The sequence below is a fragment of the Pongo pygmaeus genome, chromosome 11 (genome assembly GCF_028885625.2).
Source record: "Pongo pygmaeus isolate AG05252 chromosome 11, NHGRI_mPonPyg2-v2.0_pri, whole genome shotgun sequence".
Classification (NCBI taxonomy): Eukaryota; Metazoa; Chordata; class Mammalia; order Primates; family Hominidae; genus Pongo; species Pongo pygmaeus.
This window is the reverse complement of record NC_072384.2, coordinates 105,706,213-105,719,550: the sequence shown is the minus strand read 5'-3', so window position 1 is coordinate 105,719,550 and position 13,338 is coordinate 105,706,213. Positions and strand designations below refer to the sequence as shown.

The 13,338-nt window shown below is 37.7% G+C and overlaps 1 protein-coding gene across 2 annotated transcripts in view; it reads right to left on the bottom strand.

The window, feature by feature from the left end:
* PARD3B (par-3 family cell polarity regulator beta) overlaps positions 1 to 13,338 on the bottom strand; it is a 1,077,199-nt gene that overhangs the window by 220,517 nt on the left and 843,344 nt on the right. The window lies entirely within an intron of this gene.

Genomic DNA, 13,338 nt, shown 5'->3' with positions numbered 1-13,338 from the left:
ACTTTCTTTAAAATGTGTATGTCAGGTCCTCCTGTGATGAGATTCTGATTCCCTTTGTATGTGTTGACGGAAGGTAGGGGAGAAGGAGCAGCCTAAGCATACATAATTGGAAAATTTTCCTTATTATTTAGAGAGACAAATATTCAAGACTAATTATGATGACCTATTAATGCAATAGAGAGTGAGAAACTAAAGAATTATCATTAATATACAAATAAAAACTTATCAATCTCCTAAGCAGGCTTCCCGAGCTCCAGTGTCATTGGCACTTAAAGGTAAACTCCTGGAATTACACCACGACAGTGCCACAAGAGGCCTTATTGAACACCTCGTTCAATGCTCTCATGTTACCAGTGAAGAACCAAAAGCTCTGAGAGGTGTCAAACCTTGACCAAGACCTCCCACCACAGTCAGGGTAGGGCTGAGATTAGAAACCAAATCTCTGCCTGTACACTTTCCTTTGTGCACAATCACTCTTTAATGCAGCCCCAGCTTCCTGAGTCAGCTCTGGAACACAATGAAAATATAATACAATTCCCCAGAAAGGGAGGTTTCTTTGGGTTAGTATGTTCTGAGCATTTCTGAGTGCCTGGGATGTATATAGTTACAAGGGCACAGTGGCAATTATGATGCTTTACAAAAACACCGTATATGTTTAGTACTTTTAGGAAAATGAAAACTGCACATTTGAAATAAAAAAAGAAGATGCGGCTAGGCACAGTGGCTCACGCCTGTAATCCCAGCACTTTGGGAGGCCAAGGCAGGTGGATCACCTGAGGTCAGGAGTTCAAGACCAGCCTGGCCAACATAGTGAAACCCTGTCTCTACTAAAAATACAAAAATTAGCCGGGCGTAGTGGTGCATGCCTGTAGTCCCAGTTACTCAGAAGGCTGAGGCAGGATAATCACTTGAACCCAGAAGGCAGAGGTTGTAGTGAGCCGAGATGGCACCACTGCAGCCCAGCCTGGGTGACATAGTGATATTCTGTCTCAAAAAGCAAACAAACAAAATAAAACACACAAAAAACACAAAAACAAAACAAAACAAAAAAAACTTGGGGAGATTCCTAGATTTTTTGTTTGTTTTTGTTCTTTTGAGATGGAGTTTCACTCTTGTTGCCCAGGCTGGAGTGCCATGGCGTGATCTCGGCTCACTGCAACCTCTGCCTCCTGGGTTCAAGCGATTCTCCTGCCTCAGCCTCCCAAGTAGCTGGGATTACAGGCATGCACCACCATGCCCAGCTAATTTTTTGTATTTTTAGTAGAGACGGGGTTTCAGCGTGTTGGCCAGGCTGGTCTTCAACTCCTGAACTCAGCTGATCTGCCCTCCTTGGCCTCCCAAAGTGCTGGGATTACAGGCGTGAGCCATTGTACCCAGCGATTCTTAGATTTTTTCAAATTATACATGTATGGGCTGACCTTATACCCCCAACCCTGCCCCAGCACACACACAGAGAATCAGTCTCCTCACATGAGGACCTGACATATAAATTTTGAAGAAAGACCTGTACTATAAGCAACCAGAATAATAGAAGAATCATAAAACAAGCACATGTTTCTGTCTTCTTCAGAATCCCATAGCAATGGGCATCTATTTGCAGCTCCCTAGACTGTGTTTTGACCCATAGTAGAGAATGTTAGTCAAGTCGGAGCTCTGAGTATCACACCTGGAAGGTGGCATTGCTTATATTCATAATTGTGCCATGGTCCTGCCTTTCCTAGAAGCCTCTTCCAGTATTCTGCATATTTCTCAACTTACAATTTCAATCAGCAAGTCTTCTTTCCTGAACTTTCTCCCTCCATTGCCATCTCTCCATCTCTCTCTACTCCTACTGTAGTTTTTTGGTTGTAGCCAGTCTAGTCTTGAGACTCTGGCGAACCAACTGTCAGCTCTAATGCTATCGTCCCCCAGTCTAGTTTTTTGTCCTTTTCTCTCTTTCCTGTTTCCCTTTCTGAATTTATTCCTTTTTTTTCACTGAAGAAATATCCATGTATCATTTACAGAAGTAAGGAAAAGAGAAAAATACAGACAAAAATATAAGAACTTTCTTCTTCTTCTTTTTTTTTTTTTTGTTGAGACGTTGTTTCACTCTTGCTACTGAGGCTGGAGTGTAATGATGCGATATCGGCTCACTGCAACCTCCGCCTCTCAGGTTCAAGTGATTCTCCTGCCTTAGCCTCCTGAGTAGCTGAGATTACAGGTGCCCACCACCAAGCCTGGCTAATTTTTTTGTATTTTTAGTAGAGACGGGGTTTCACCATGTTGGCCAGGCTGGTCTCAAACTCCTGACCTCAGGTGATCCGCCTGCCTCAGCCTCCCAAAGTGTTGGGATTACAGGCGTGAGCCACTGTGCTCAGCCAGAACATTAACTTTCAAATATAATTCAGATTTGCCCAATACATTCAAGACTTCTCTTTAACCTACAAAGCAGGAGATAGCTAAATAATGTTTTCATGAATACATTCTTTAGCATTCCAGACCCATGCAGAAGAGTCTTAGGGGTCAACATGATTACTCTAAGTATGTTTACGTGAGAAGTTAATAGCTCAGTACATCACTTGAGATAAATAACTTTTGCTTAAAATGTCATTAAATATAGTAATGTTTGGGCAAAATATTTAACACGGTGGGGAGTCAGGGTAGAAATAACGCTTCAGGAGGTTGATGAGGGCAAAAATTTTGCCAAAAGCTTCACAGGTATTAGGCTTTTTTTTTTTTCCCCACGTCCCTATTATTTCTCCTATATTTGCAGCTTTTGGGATTTCTGAGGTAAAAGCAGTCTTGTTTTTGAAGGGTAAAACTAACCATTTCCTAGCCTACTTTGATCTTTATTACCACACCCAATAAATTATTTTTGTTTCTGGTAGCTAAAATGTTTCACTTGTACTGCAGTTCAGCAATAGCTCATTATCCTTCCCTCACAGTGGAATATGTTTGGTAAGAAAAAAAACATGTTAGTTGTAAGTAAGTTCTGCAAAGTATTTTCTTCTTAGCAAGAACCGCCAATAACAGTCAAATCAAGCAATTCTACAAATATTATAAATGCTTTGATTTAAAGTTCATGATCCTTGATTAAAGTTTCCAATAAGAAGGGCAGAAATACCTGTGAAATTTTCTTTATTAGCCAGAGAAAATGATTACAAATTACCTTATTTTGTAAAGTTTGGGTAGGCTCAAGAAAAGCATTATAAAACAATAATCTTAAAAAAAAAAAAAAACAAAACTCCCACATTGTTAAGATGAGGAAATTGAGACCCAGAGAAGTTAATTGCATTTTATCTATTAACACACTGAATTCTTTTTCATTTTGCAATAAGACAACTTAATTATCAGTAGCGGCAGTAGAGGATGGGGGAGAGAGTGAGGGGAAAGATTCCATTTGGTGACTTTCCAAGCCTTTGTTTTCCTTTCTGTAGCAGCCTTTGTGGGGATCATTTCACAGCCACTCTTACTTTTACTGAGATATAGAAAGAGGAGTTGAGGAGGTTTATCTTCCCATGAGCTATTTTTGTGAGAAAAGTCACGAACCCTAAATGGCTAAAATTACTACTCTATATTCTAGAGTTTCAAATATGCACTGCATTCCAGGCCTCCCATTATCTGTTACCTTAGAAATTTGAGAGTTGGCAATTCTGGGCTAGGTGCCTTAAGGAAATTGCTTAGAGGTCAACCTTACTTTATATAAAAGATATTTTCCTAAAAGATTCTGTGCAAACATATGGTTTTAATCAATAAAATCTTATTTTACATGTACCTGGGAAGCCTGTTTAAAGAATCTTATGATGGATCTTTTTTGTAAAGTGGAAAAATCACCTTTCAACATACGCTTTATGTAAATTTAGATGTTCATGAATTATAAGTTTGCTTAAAACACCTGTCCATTTCTCTGTTCATTTCTATAGAGGTCATATGAAACAGATTCATGGAAAATCTTTCTTCTTTCCTTACTTGCTCTCTCTCTTTCTTTCAAAAAATATTTATTAGGTATCTACTAGCTGTCAGAAATTACAAGCAATTGATATAGGTTAATATTATGTTGGCATACAAAACCACACAATATCCTCATGAAATTTACATTCTAATAGAGGAGACAGTTACCAAACAAGTATAAATCTGTAATTGTTAGTTGTGATAAGTGCTGTAAAGGATGTTAGAAGAGACAATAATAGGGAAGTGACTGCCTGGGAAATGCCTCAGTGAAAAAATAAATTTAAGCTGAGAATATAAGAGTGAGAAGTTCCAGACAAGTGAAGAGTGGGAGAAAAGTCTTGAGGGTGAAGGAAACAGCATATGCAAAGGACATATGTGGGGAAGGCTTGGTGTATTCAAAACAGTAAAAGAAGGCCAGAGGCTGGGAGATGAGAGAGGAAACTCTGCCAGGATGCAGATGGAAAAGCCAATGGGCACAGGTGTGAGAGAAGCTTGTGGTTTAATCTAAGAGTGATGGGAGGTCATTTCTTAGTCATTCAAGGCACAGAGAAGCTAGGTGAGGAAACTAGGAGACAGAGTTAGTGGAGGAGAAACGGCAGAGGAACCAAATGTTTTGAGCAGAAGTGATACAATGTGATGAATATTTTAAAAAGACCATCCTGGTGCTGAAGCAAAAAGCAGCAAGTAAAAGCAGTAGCATAATTAAACCCAGTGATTTAACTGACTGGGGACTCCTGCAGGAATGGGTGAAAGATGACAGCGGCTTGGACTAGAGAAGTGGCCATTGAGAGGAGAAGGTAGTGATTTGGAAATGGTGAGTCAATGAAGAGGTATCAAAAGATTCAATTTAAAACATGATTATTATTGTAATATATCTTTGGGAAATTCCTAGATGACTCCATGCCTAAGTCTTGAAAAACTGTAACACTTAAAGGTCAGAGACAGGAGTAGGGGTGGGGGGAGAGGCAGGTGGACAACAGAGATAGATAAAGAACAGCAAGAGAGCTAGAAAGAAAGTCAAGAGAATGTGGTTGCAAAAGAGTTTAAAGAATGCTGCAAGAAGACGGACAAGGTCAACAGATGGAGAATGCTGCTGAGACGCCCAACGAGGTGAGGACTGAAAAGCGCTCATTAGATTTGGCAACATAAAGTTATTCATAGCCTTGGCAAGGGTCAGCGGAGTAGTGTGAGCAGAAGTCATGTAGGCATGATCTGAAGAGTGAAAGGTGGGTAAGTATAAGTGTCTGTACAACCACTACAGACTGGGTAATGGTTGGCTGGGAGGGAGGTAGCTGCAGGTGCAGTCGAGTGCTGAAGAAGGAGGTTTTCAATTTGGCTTATACCAAAGAATATTTCGGTTGCTGAAAGGAAAAGAGAGTGAGAGGTCGGAGATGGAGGACAGAGAAGAACAAATTTCTTTTCTCTCTTTATTAAGGTAAAATATACATAACATAAAATTTACCATTTTAGCCATTTTTCAGTGTACACTTCAGTGGCATTAAGCACATTCACATTGAGAAACCATCACACTACTCATGTCCAGAATTTTTCATGATCTCAAATGGAAACTGTGTACCCACTCTACATATAGTAACTCCCCACTCCCTCCTTCCTCCAGCACCTGGTAACTGCTATTTGACTTTCCGTCTCTATGAATTTGACTATTCTATGTGAAATTCATATAAGTGGAATCACAGAAAATTTATTCCTTTGTGTCTGGCTTATTTAACCTAGTAGAAGGTCTTCAGGACTCATCTTTGTTGCAGCATGTGTCAGAATTTCATTCCCTTTTAAGGCTGAATAATATTCCATTGCATGTACACAACCATATTTTGTTTATCCACTCATCCACTGACGGACATTTGGGGTTGTCTACACCTTTTGGCCATTATAAATAAGGCTGCTATGAACACTGGCATAGGAGATGAAAGTTCTTGATAAGGGAGGAGGATAGAGATAGTGTCTCTGGAGAGATTAGTCTTAGATGGAAGGAGACTCAGAAAGAGCAGCAGCCTAAGAGAGGAAACTAGCTTGTTTATGGAGCTGGTAAAGGGGAAGTAGAGGAATTCCAGGGCAATTAATTTATCAGTTAATGTGACGCAGCATGTATAAGAAAAATGGTTTCTATCCACAAAATGAGATCTCTTAGTAGAATTTAAGAAATCAAAGACTGAATTACCCAAGGTAGACAAGAACCTCAGAGAGGGTTATAGAAAACACCCCCCTACAGACCTCCTTAATGTTGTTATATTGCCTAGGTAGGGGGGTTGTGAACAGCCATCTGGAAAAGTGGAATTTGATAATGGTTTGTTCATTCATCCATTCATTCCTTACTGAGCAGCCACTACACACCACAATAGCCAATGCACACAGAATTGAACCATTAACAACATAAATTGTCAGGTAAATATCTAACCCCTCAATTAAACTAAGTCCCTAGAATCCTATTATTTTCCATATAATAAAAATTTTAATATTATTCTTAATAGTTTTCTTCTAGTTTCTCCGCAAATATTTTCTTCTGTTTCTATTTCTTTCCTTGGGTTTTCTAAGTAATGATGACATTCAAATTCCCCCTAGACTCCCATACATACGCTGATGAATGATTCAAATTTACAATATGTACAGCTTGACCTCTGGCATTTTTCCCATCTACTCTCTCATTTAATTCACTTCTTAAAGTGGCTACATTCTATCTACAACTTTCCTCCCACATCACACTGGGCAATTTATGCAGTTATTACCACCAGCCCTTCTACATCTTCTTAGTGCACACACTATACAAAAGTGATCCTGAGCAATGTCCTGTGAGAACTAAAAAGTCAGGCAAGGAAAAAGTTCATTCACTCTTGTTCCAAATAGCTGCTTAGCTATGAATCCAAAGAGAACTGAAAAGTTTGAAACAAAGTCTGTATATCTCCTTCTCCAATCAGGAAACGTCTTTGGGTGTCAATGATGCATTTGGAAAAAACTACAACATCTAGTCATCGCTAATATTAAAGTCTGACATCTATGGAACAATGTCACATGTGAAAACCTACAAACTTCACAGTCATAGTATTTTCTGGACCTGGATAATGGTTTGTCCACTCTGTAACTAGCTGACTCACAAACTAGGCACGATAGCTCCTTACCATTTTATAAATTACACAGTTTGAAATAGTTCAAGCAAAATATAGGGGCAGAGAAGTTCATAGGCCTTTTACTATTATTTCCATAGTTGATTCTGAAATCCACCCTATAAAAGGTTTCTCTTGTCAGATGTATTCTAAATTGGGTTCTGAAATAGCATATGCATATGCTGATGAAATTAACTTCCATGTATTGTAATCTCATATGGTTTTGTGAACCACAGCTTTTGCTTCTAAAATTTGTGTCACAAAGGTCTTTTCTTGTTTATCTCACATGCTTCCATTGTACTTGAGAGTTAATGAGTCTGATAAAAATTCAGTGAAAATTGACCAATTAGAGTTCCCATCCCAACCCCTTTTTGGGGGTCCCTAAGGGCATTACTCACTTTTATGTTAATATTATTGATAGAATAATAAACAGATTTGTGTTTGTTGCACATCAATCTTGATTAAGAAGGAAAAATATTCTAATTCTATTTCTGGTCCCCCACACTGCCTTGGCTATGCCTGTAGCTTTTAAAGAGGGAGGCAAAATGCTACAAAACCCAGGATGCTTTTCACAACAGTAGGGCTGTGTTTTAAACTCCAAATCCATTCCGTGGCATGCAAAAGTAGACAGGGATTTGCCTTGTAGGATGTGTACACAAGTAGAGACTGAGTGAGTTGATGCTTTAATAATGAACAACAAACTCAATATTAAAAATCTTCCTAATTAATCCTAACTGGGTCAGGCAGTTGAAACCCTGAAATTAAGTTTTATAATTAAATTTTTAAATTTTGATATGTTATTTAGACATTTATACTGGGTATGTTTATATGTTTCCAAGATGATGACAAGCTATGTGAAAACAACAAACCTGTTTAATCCCACTGATATCTGTGTCTGCTACCCCCTTTAAGGCCAACCTTTTTATCCAGCCAAGATTTAGCAGCTACTTTTCTCTGGGTTGTCACTCATTCCTAGAATGTGGCTCTGAAATTGGTGGTCATGGCAATTTTTCATTCTGAATCAGGGAATCTTCAGATCTTAAATATGTTGATGTTTGTTTTTAGGATTAAAAAGCAGGGAGGTCCTATAATGTTCTACGACTTCTAAGTGGATAAAACATCTGCTGGGGAGAGCCTTAAGCAGCTCTCTAGCTAAATTCAGCTGCTGGGAATCCTTGAGTTAATTTGCTTTCCCCATACCGAGGGGCTAGGAAATGCAGTGGATTTAGAAATACCAGATACGTTAAAAATAATTCTAGAGGGTCCAGAAAGTAAAGTAAAGCACAGATCACCAATAACTAATATTTTTAAAACCAAACAAACAAAACAGAGAGCCTCTGAAAGGATGATTTGTAAGAACAGTTAAGAGATTTGTTAGACGCTGGATATTGCTTTTGCTGAGCTTTTTGTAGCAAATAAAAACTGCTCTGAGATTATTAAAGCAGCACTCTGTTAGGGGGAAAAAAAGGGAAACTTATGAAAAAAAAGTCCAGAAATTAAAATTAAATAAAAATAAGCATGAATGAGTGGGCAAGAACGACAAAGACACTAATAAGGTATGATTTTCAGATCCACACAGGGACTCTAAAAAGCTTATTAACTGTCACTGAGTTTTAAGTTATTATACCCCTCTGCTTTCCAGAAGAAGAAATACTCTTCAGGAGCGGAGTGAACTTTGATTAATTGCTTTCATACACTTTCACTGGCTTCAAAACATGGTAGTCAAGAGCCTTAGTGACTCAGATGAAATGCTTACGATTTCTGGGAAAGACATTTAACAGGAACATTACAGAAATAGATCTTTTTGCATTTTTTATGTTTTCTTAATAGTTAAAAAAGCTTTTCTTTTTTTAAATGTTTACTTATTTCAAAGCAGTAGAATGTATGTCTTCTTCCTTTTTATGATTATGATTTTTAAGTGGATCTTCGGGCTTTTTTGAAGGCTGGTTGAGTAAACAGACACAACTGATGGCATGTGCATAAAGCCCTAATGCTGACTCAAAAAGATCACATGGCTGGAATTCAGACTTCCGTCAATAGCCAGATACTGCCTTCGCATTTGTGTGCCCACAACATCCCCTTCTTCCTCTTTCCTTCCCTTTTCTCTACCTCCTTTGCCCCGGAAACCCGAAAACTAGGGAAGGAAAGAGTGTTTTGAGACCAAACCATACTTCACTGCTAAACTTTCTATCAACTGTGGGGGGTTGCCTGTTTGACTTGCCCTTCCCAGGCCCAGTTGGCCCCAGCTTGCTCCACACTGGCCACAGATTCATCCTGCAGAAGGAAATGGTCCCCACAGGAAACAGCTCTGAAGTTACCATTGACAGGCAAATGGGGTCATCTCAGCAAACTGCCCAGAAAGGAAAAAACTGACTCATGTCAAAGAAAATAAATCCAACAAGGGCTAACTAAAAATTCTGTGGAAGCTGGAGGCCTCATCTGTAGTCTCTAAATAAAATGTCAAATACAACTTACATTCAATAGCATAAAGTAACACATGGGCAATTTGTATATATTCCATGATCAGAACGAACAGATGATGGTGTCTTCCTTGTTATGCACGAAGAACAAATGGACAATATGAAGAAATGATTTTTTTTTTAATAATTACCTTGCAAAGGACTATTTTAACAGGAATCCCGAATCCTACTGTTCCATCTTCAGATGTTAAGAGAAACAGGGCACATTTTCTATGGAATTCATCTGCACTAAACAAGAATAAAATGATTGGGCTCCAGACCCAGTCTAATGGGAGTAAAACTTATCTTTATGACTGATTAAACAAAAAAAAATTATCACTTCTTTGATGCCCAAATTAGCATCTTTTCTCTAGCATACTGAATTAATTAGTTGAGTGACAAAAGAATTAGTCCATGTAGGATCAAAGCTGAAATCATATTTATCTGAAATTTAAAATTAAGAACACACAGCATTAACCCTCTATAGCTCATGTAATATTCTTTTATGTTCCATATATTCCAAACCTGCTGCACGTCACAGAAAGTACAACTAGAGCTTTTGTTTTTTCATATTCTTCTTCTTTCTAATATATAAAATTTTGCCTGAAAAGATAATGAGAACATCACAGAATTGTTTTTTCCCCTGGGGGTAAGAAACTTTTCCATTGTGTCATAAAAATCTTAAATTATGTAGCTTTTTTTTTGTCAAGCATTTATTGTATAAACACAAAAGAAGAAAAATAATTAATGCATGGTAGAGCTGGTAAGAGAGGCTTAAACAATAAAAAGAGTTATTATATTAATTCTTAATAAGCTGTATTAAGTTTGAAACTGTTATTAAAAGGTGAAAGCTCTCAAGTTTGGTTTTTAAAAAGTTTGTTTTGTTTTCCATAAATGTAAAAGCAATTTTGAATAAGGGAAATTGTTGGGAGTTAATTTCTGAGATGTCTCAATTCAACAGAACTCAAATTTATTCCTCGAATGAAATTTAAACCCAAAGCCATCTTTAAGGATGATTAATCTGCAAGATGTCTTCTATAAAAAACAGGATGTCTATCTCATACTTAGACCTTTCATTCCAGAGTTTCAGAAATTATGGCCTCCTTAATCTAAAGCATCAAATAAATATATGTGTGAAGTTGTTGCTTTGCTCTCTGAAGTTTTGATGCTACACATCTTTGACATTAGATTGCATCCTACCATTAAGAGAATTTTAAATAATAGGCCAGGCGCAGTGGCTCATGCCTGTAATCCCAGCACTTTGGGAGGCCGAGGCGGGAGTTCAAGACCAGCCTGGCCAACGTGGTGAAACCCTGTTTCTACTAAAGATACAAAAATTAGCTGGGCATGGTGGCATGTGCCTGTAATCTCAGCTACTTGGGAGGCTGAGGCAGAAGAATCGCTTGAATCTGGGAGGTGGTGGTTGCAGTGAACCAAGATAGCGTCATTGCGCTCCCGCCTGGGTGACAAGAACGAAACCCCGTCTCAAAAAGTAATAAAATAATAATAATAATACCTCCATCTGTATGTACTCTTTCATAGAAGAGTTCTTTTGAAGAAAGAGGTAATTGGAAAATATGAGCCCTAACTTAGTTTGTAAGGCAAGGGATCAGATTTCAATATTTTGATGTTAAAGTTAACTAATATCTTTTTTTATTCTGTAAGTACCTTAAAAGTAGGCCATAAAATGGAACTGATTCTCAACTACCAATAAACTTAGAAAAAAAAATTTATATCCTGAATGTCTCAAATGAAATTCTACATAAGACTACATTGACCCTTCTAGGGCCAACAAGTCACAAGTCTCTATGAAATTTGTCAAACGAATGTTGCCTGCAAGGATCTCCATTCATTTCTTAAAAGTTTAGAACCGCCCCCTCTTTCCTTAGCTTCTCCTTTGAGTTTAGAAATTTGGGATCTATAAGTAAGACAGAGTTACCAATTGCAAAATGAGGAGTAATTTATTATTTTAAGTATACTTGTTATCCATTTATTGAACCACATCATGAATATTCTAGGCACCTTCCAGGACTCATAGCACCTTATCTGGAGGGAGCTGACCTAGTGTGATGGGACAGTCATTTCAGGGCCATTGTGATCAACAACATTTCCCCTTTATCCAGAGGGGCCTGAACAAAAGACAATTTTTTTTTTTCATAGAAATAGATTTCCCGTGGGATTTTAATATAGTTTTATAAAAGTAGATATAATTCCATTCTCCAGCAGCATAATATAACTAAAGCAAATATATCCAGAATTAAACAACAACAACTTGATTTCTAACAGGGTTTTCTAATCACCCGTAATTCAGAAAGAGCTATTACAAACAACACACAATCACAAAAGTATTGTGTACTCTCACTTGGAAATGCATAGTAGCTTAGTGCATAGTGATGATTTACAATTTGACCAAAGAAATCAGAAATTGATTTATAGTCTGTCCACAGCATCAGCCTCCTATTTGCTTGTCTACTAGACTGTGAAACTACTATTCTGCTATGTAAGTATATTTTCTTCTTCCTCCCTTTCCGGTACCAATGGCTAATTTTTCCTTTCTTCAATACCACAGATGAGTAATTCCTGCAGATGCAGAATACTCTTCTACAGTTCAAAATGGCTGCCAGTGTTCTCACAGAATAACAAAAGAAACCAGTGCTAGGAATTGTTGTGTATATGTAATTAAATGCACAATCCTAGGAAGCACATAATTAAATCAACCAGTGGTCTGAGCCTCTGAGTGGAACATTCCAGATGGGGTCTCTGGTGAGCATACCTTTATAAGAAATGTGGGTGACTCTCAATCAAGTAAATTTACCAGAGAGTGTTTCCTCATCTCTGGGGCTCTTTTTAAAAATGAGATAAATTTTGGATCATATCACATAAAGAACTGATATTGAAAACTTTACTTCTGCCCAGCTACGTGTTTATTCAGATGACAGAGGTGTCTCATAATCTGCCATAATGCATTAAAAACTGGCAGCCTGTGTTTCTGAACGGCTCTGGAAGGTGCAGGGAACACCAGCAGCATCACTTGGATGACGGCTGGACTGGCAACCATTACCCAGAGCATCTGCAACCTGTATTTGGCTTTGGATTTAATGCTTCTGGTCTCCCCATTTTTAGTATTTCTAAACTTCCCCACCTAATATTGAAGTGACTTCCAATAACTAATCCTTTTTACAAACATTACAGTCATATTTGATTCTGTAGAAACCCACAGTATTTGTGCTTTTCATTTTGGAAGGTTATTTGGAAACTCAAGCCAATATATTTTTTCAAGTGTGACTAAGCTGTTGTCATTCATTTTACACCAACCCTAACACTCTCCAGGACCCATCCTACCGAGCTCCACATGCTCACTAATCCAGTCAATCCAGTGATGGAAGAATCACTTTGGATAAAAGAACAATAAATCCAACCATTATCTCAGTTCTATAAAACTAATATTTAAGTGCATTAGTAAGAAAGAAAAGAAAGAAGAACCAGAAAAATGAACAATTTGGTAAGGAAAGCCTGAGCTTAAATTATTTAATCTAAATTTAGCAAGTTAGAGGGAGGAGAGGTAGTTCTACAAAGGCCATATTAATGGACCCAAATCAGAAGATTCATGAATAGTAATTCCAAAGCAATTTCATTAATGTCTTGCATCTAAAACAATGATTATTTAAGAAAGCAACATTTTCAAGGGGATTCATAAGCGCTTTGAAATATAAAATGCCATTAAGAACCAATCATGTAGTATATAGAACTATGGTCTATGTATTTATAAATGTATTGGATTTCTGTGTGAAATATGCGTATTATATACTGACTGACTTTATGCAAGCATC